General features: G+C 33.3%; 1 long non-coding RNA gene across 1 annotated transcript; it reads left to right on the forward strand.

The window, feature by feature from the left end:
• The first annotated feature begins 1,525 nt into the window (after positions 1-1,525).
• On the forward strand, positions 1,526-3,623 carry LOC134246466 (uncharacterized). The gene is made up of 5 exons (XR_009987636.1): positions 1,526-1,569; positions 1,763-1,792; positions 1,914-2,047; positions 2,613-2,692; positions 2,863-3,623. It is a non-coding gene; the product is annotated as an uncharacterized LOC134246466 (long non-coding RNA).
• Positions 3,624-6,915: the final 3,292 nt, after the last annotated feature.

The following is a 6,915-nucleotide window of genomic DNA, read 5'->3' on the forward strand; positions in this document are numbered from 1 at the left end:
TATATACAAGATGACAATAGAAGTACAGGGGGCAGGTTTCTATCTGTGACATAATTAGAATGTCTAGTGGTATATATCTTACGTCCCTGTTAAACATCTACTTTCAGTTATATTCGATGATGATTAAGATGGTTAACTAGCATGTTGAACACACCTGCTTTGAACAAAAAGATTATTTTGTGATTCAAACTTCTTGCATATGATCCCACAATTGTAGAAAAATAGTCTTGAAACAAGATATGTTTGTGAAACACTATGCACCCGGTGACGGCAAAGTTTGAAAAAGCTATTAATAGCATATAGGTCAAGGTCACAAGCTCATTGACCTTGTTGTCATTTGAAATAACTTAATTAGTAGAGAATGCATACCAAATATTAAGTCTCTATCCCCTATGGTTCAAAGGTTATGGTTTAACTTCGAAAAAGCTATTTTTAACATATAGGTCACAAGTCAAGGTAACAAGGTCATTGACCTTGAAGTCATTTGAAAGAACTTAATTAGTGGAGTATGTACCAAATATGAAGTCTCTATCTTTCATGGTTCAAATGTTATGGTGAAGGTTAAAGTTGACAGCAGACAGTCAAAGAGACAGACAGAGAGGACAAAAACAATCTATTGATCCGGGTGCATAAATATAATAATTTAAAGTAAAAAAGGCCATAATTGGAACAGCATATTTTAATGACGGTGCATGTCTGACTGGCAGGTCATCAAGTAACACACTGGTAGATAAACAGTGCAACCCATTATCTCAAGCCATGCATTGTTCGGAGTCCGCTTATACAGCTGTAGCTCTCTTCTACCCGTGGTTGCTAATGCATAAGTTCATAAACTGTGATTGGGTATTGAAAGGTCATGTCAAATTTCATTTTCCGAGTATGCTATACTTGCATATTGGTCAATAATTTAATGAGCTACGAAATATTCTCTACTCATATAACCTTGGCCAGAATGAGACAGAATCGTACATTTTGGCTTTGGTTTGCAACGCTGAATGAGATGCAGAATCTCTGGTTATACTTCAAAATTAGAACAACTCATTTCCAAGTCCCACGGTGAGATTCGAACTTGTGATAACTCGACAAGGCACTATTGTGTTTTTTCCAATCCCCTTTAGAACTGTCATTGCTTACAATGTAGAGGAAAAAAAATAGATGTAAAGGTCAAGGTCACTTTAAGATTTACACTTTGGTTGTCCAACCAATATCTATGAAAAAATCCTCAAATGACCTTTAGTAATCATGGGGTCAAGAGGCTGCAATTTAATACATGTATACTGTAAACCAACTTTTATTTGTGACGACCTTATTTCACGATTTATCAGGGGGTTACCTAGTTGCTACTAGTAATTTTCATGATCAAGCCTAGCTTTTTGAATCTGATGGTAATAAACACAGAGACTTTAAGTACCAGTTTGCGGCTAGAAATATTCCCGATGAGGAACCTCGCGAAAATTTCTCACACACAAATAAAAGTTGGTTTACAGTATCAAGTTTTTCAGACACCGACTGTCCATTTCTTCAGCAACAGATCCTGAGCTCTACAGTGATGGACGAGTAGTACTGCATGTATGTAAATATAACATGTCAAATTGAAATTATTTAAATATTGCTTTTGATGTCTAATTTAAAGAAAAAGCCAAGCAAAATTATCTTTATCAATTGTAGGGCAAATTACAGGTAAACTGACAATTTTTTTTGATAATTATATTTCTTTTTAATTTCTTTTTTCAACTTTCATGATGGTGTTTCATCTGTAAAGTGTCAACTTGGATCCAAATGGTATTTTGAGGTAGGTGTATGTAAATTATTCCCAAATTTTCTCTCTTAAAAGCCACATGATTGAGGCATATTCTTTTCTTCTCTGATCTCAAGTTTATGTCCAAGCATTATTTATCATTTTATGATCTTAGGAGTAATCTCCCCTGTTCAAAATTTGAACTATGGTGGATATACATCTGCAAGACCAACAGCAGAGAGTTTGAACACCTGTATACCAGTATTTCTACCAATCACCTCTGTAACCTTTGCTGTGTTCATCAGACAGGTAAAAAAAAATATCAGGATAGTTTTTTGATATTTTAATAAACATGTACTGTAAAATCAAATATTTTTGTGGGGTCAAATTTTTGTGGTTTTTAGTAAAAACTCTTGGTTCGTTGGGATTTGAATTTGTGGATAAAGAATTGTTGAGTAGTCATGTATGTAACATTTTACATTTCGTGGTGGACATGAATTCGTGGGTCTCTTCATACCTCGAAAATGATGAAAATTAAACCCCCAAGAAAATTTGTGATTTCATAGTAGTAAGAAAAGAAGAAGATATTTAGACTTCCTGTTTTAAGAAAATGTCATATTTTACTTCCAAAATGATATATTGTATAAATCATCCCCATGGGGGCAATTGAAAAAATGTATTGCCATTTAAATTAGCTAGCAATTAATACCTGTTATCTAATGTGTATTAGATTAAAATTTCATAGAGACATGTAAATTGCCTATATGGCATCTATGCCCCACTATTTACAATTAACAACTTAACTTTTTATGCAATTAAATTATCATGTACAAACATACTGATCGTTTCTTTTATAATTTTGTTGTTGTTTTAGATGAAGATATCTATTATGCCCTTCACAACGAAGGCTCCAACAGATTCACAATATGAAAGCTCAGATGTACCCAATATTCAGTGAGTGCATGTGCAACTTTATGTCTTCTTCTTTTAAATTTTCTAATACAATGTATATGTAGTGCAGTTATTTTTGGATTTGATTATTAATTTGCCTTATTCACTGATTCAGACTTTCTGAATAAGTCTTCCATTAACTTGATAATTTGGTCCTTCACAAACTATTTCAGACCTCTAACTGCCGGGATATCCAATAGAATCCCCGCTGCTACACAAGGACCAATAGACTGCAGAGTGGTACACAGCAGTGAAGTTTACCTGCACATCTGCTGTTTTTGGAGTGTACATGAAAACTTGCTTGTAGAGATTTTTACACTCCTAGGTTGTGACCAGCCTGCAGACTTTCCACTTTCCATTTGTGGTAATTCTAGCTGGACAGTGCTTTAATCTGATTGGTTAAACATTCAAGTGATGGATGTGACATTTCATTGGTGATTCTAGCTGGAGAGTGCTTTAATCTGATTGGATAAACATTCAAGTGATGGATGTGACATAACAGTGGTGATTCTAGCTGGAGAGTGCTTTAATCTGATTGGATAAACATTCAAGTGATGGATGTGACATTTCACTGGTGATTCTAGCTGGACAGTGCTTTAATCTGATTGGATAAACATTCAAGTGATGGATGTGACATAACTGGTGATTCTAGCTGGACAGTGCTTTAATCTGATTGGTTAAACATTCAAGTGATGGATGTGATATTTCATTGGTGATTCTAGCTGGACAATGCTTTAATCTGATTGGATAAACATTCAAGTGATGGATGTGACATAACTGGTGATTCTAGCTGGACAGTGCTTTAATCTGATTGGTTAAACATTCAAGTGATGGATGTGACATTTCATTGGTGAACGATGATGGAGGAGTGTTGGTAACATGGTTCGAGTAATTTATTTATGTACAAATAAACTGTGTTTACTGGGTGTGAAATATGTTGATTTTTTTTTTTGTATATGTCGAAAATGTACTATAATGAAATATCTAGTTCGAATTATCTCTAAAAGAAAATAATGGCGTTTAGTTATATGCATCATATTAGGCATGTCTGGTACAATCACTAGATTTCGATACGTAGCTTGAATTATTTACTTACCTGAGGTATCTTTATTTAGCTAAAAAAATCAAACATTTTATATAGCATGTTCTTCCAGAAAGTGCAGGAAATTGCACTTTGATTCAGTGACAATTTTTTAACTCATCTGAAAACAATTCATGAAAAAATCATTCTTGGTGATGTTTCTTTCTCTGTGGAATTGCAGTCAAAGTTCTTGCAGTTTTTGGCTGTACAACAGTTAATTTGTTAACAGTAACAGATACGAGGGACGTTCAATAAATAATGTCATTAGCTCGATGACATACAACATAGAAATCATATGACATTAAGCTAGACTTTCTCTCATTATTGAATCTTTAATGAATTGATAACAGTTTATGTGATCCTTTTTCATCACATAGTTTCTTCTTGAGAAGCTGGGAAACAAGGGCTGTTCGAGACACTGCATTATAAATGAATGGTAAAGAATGAGTAAACAAGAGTGAAAATAAAAACTTCATTAAAGCTGCTGTAAAACGTGTTAAAAATCCCAAAAAAAAATTTCACTGAAATTTGTGACATTTACATCAACCAATGCCTGTTTTATAGACAAATAAGCAAGTTGATTTTAATGATAAAAAATTATATAATGGGCATCAAAAATGGGTACCGTTCTTACCAACCAAAATTATAACAACTTATGTACTATTTGCCCAATTTCTACAAATAATATCTGATGATGTATGACTGACTTTAAGACACATAGCAAATCTGATATACATCATATCGGGAGTAGTTTACAATGTTTTTAAGAAACGTTTGACGGTAAAAAAGCTTGGCACTCAAAGATCACCCTATATTTTGAAAAATGAGTGAAAACGACAGCGTGTAGGGATGTCTTAACAATTATTTTAAAATATCAGTTACTGAAGTTTTCAAAGTTTGTTTCATATTCAAACAGATAATGGGACATGAATCTATTGCTTAAAACACTCAATACATAATTTACCATAAGATGTACTTGATAAAAAACAGCAATGGTCCGACAAAAGCAAAGGTATACAAGAACACAAAGACAGATTTATATGCCATTTTCTTAAATATTAGTGGTACTGTTGTTCAATTTCGTATTCGGGGAGACAGTTTAATTTTTGGAGGAGTCTAGAAAGCAATTTTTTTGCAAAAAAATCGAAAGGTTTATTATAGGAAGGACCTAGAATCAGGCATACACTTCATTTAATTTTTCATGACAGCGTCCAAACCTTGCACCCCTGAAGAGTAAAGGGGTTGTCGGGATAAAAAGAAAGTAAATATTTTTTCACTTTAACAATACTCGCTAGATCTTTTATCTTTTGACTTGTTTTTATTTCCAAACTTGAAAAACCACCTTTCAGAAAGAAAAAAACAAGTCTAGGAAATCATTGGATCTGCTATTTTCCAGTATACTAAGGGTCTTACCAAAAAATGTGTTCTAAATACAATCAGAAATTAAATAAAAACTTTAACGGACATCTATTTTAAACAAAAGAGATTAACAAGTAAAATCATGAAGACTCAATCATTAAAAAGCGCCTTTTGCTTCTTTCCGAGCCCCGATGACATTATTTATTGAACGTCCCTCGTACTTCTTGAGTGAATTAACTAAGAAAACCAGTTTAGGTTTAGATGAGCACACTGTGAATGCTGTATATGGGGATTAATTTCACAGGGTTGTAAGTTTCATGTTTTTCTCTCATCTGACACAATTTTGGTATAGTTTGAATATAAAATTACCTGAAATTGTATCTTCAATTAATTCTACTACAAAACAACAATATTGTGTTTAATTTTTACGCAAGAAAAACGTTGTGGTTGTTGCTGACGAATTTCTACAGAGAGGGTGCGTCGAATGACATTTTTGGACCGATTACTGTAATACAAACAATCTTCAAGACGGTAAAATAATTATACGAATACTACAAAATCATAAAGATTGAATTTCTTAATCTTAGCTTTACTTTTACAATCTTCAATCCAATTTTTTCCGAACAACCAATGATATTGACCTGTATTACATGTACTTAAAGTCATATAGGCTATATGAACGCCAAATTTTGTGTGAAACAAAATGATTAATGATTTAAAATATGAAGTGTAATGAAAAATAATACTTTCCACAAAATTGTACTATAGATGTCGTTGTAATAACAAAACAATTATAAACATATCTAGGAATTAAGAATTCAGTCTTTTCATGAATATTGATGAAGGAAGTGCGTAAACAATAGGCCTATATATAGAAACACGTCCACGGGAAATCACAGACAACGAGGCATGTTGCATTTTAACAACAATTATTAATATAACCTAGGTCAATATGCGTCATAACAGAGAAGATGGTTGATACTGAATACATTAAAAGATAAGTACCATTAATAAGAGTAAGACGCTTGCCATCCACGTCAAAAGCGAGTAGTATCTCAAACGGCCTACCTTGTTTTCTTTACGCCACGTGTGTTTATCAATCTAGCTATTTTTCTTTCCTTGCAGGGTAATAAATAATTATAATTTGATAACTTTGTAACGCGTTTACTTTTAATGGTGTAATTAAGGTCTTCCGTGTCCAACGGAAGACCTTATTGTTTTCGTTCGGTTTCTTTTTCCCTTTTATTATTCCAACCAATTTTGTGCACGCGAGTTCTCCGAAACAACTTGTCCAATTTTCATGAAACTTTCAGATCTGGTAGGTATTGATCTGAACCTTATTGGAAATTTTTTTGATTGATGACGTCACTTCTTATCTCAAGATATTAAGGATTTCCTGATTTTTCAGAGGGTCTGCTTGTCCGGGAAACTCCTCCTAAACGGCTTAAGATATTAAGTCAAGATTTTCAGTGAAGTTAGAGGAAGGTTTGCAGATGTGCAAATGGGTGTTTAAAACTTTCTAGCACAAAAAGCGCCGGAGCTGGGTAGGGCCCGAAAAAATGTCTCAGAAACATCTCACAAATTTTGACACGTTTTGTTTCATATCTTGTTATCTATTCATATTTTGTTAAAACATATTGAAGAAAATTTGTGCAAAATAATAAAAGCTTTCATATGATATCAAGAAAAAGGGGCTGACTTCTCAAATAAGGGTCTCTGAGGGGCCAAAAGTTTTTCATCTTTAACTCTTTCATGGTCAATATTTTGTGATACATTACAGAAGCAA

Source organism: Saccostrea cucullata, unplaced genomic scaffold (assembly GCF_032062105.1).
Source record: "Saccostrea cucullata isolate Sc308-1 unplaced genomic scaffold, CSIRO_AGI_Scuc_v1 ctg2, whole genome shotgun sequence".
In the NCBI taxonomy this organism is placed as follows: Eukaryota; Metazoa; Mollusca; class Bivalvia; order Ostreida; family Ostreidae; genus Saccostrea; species Saccostrea cuccullata.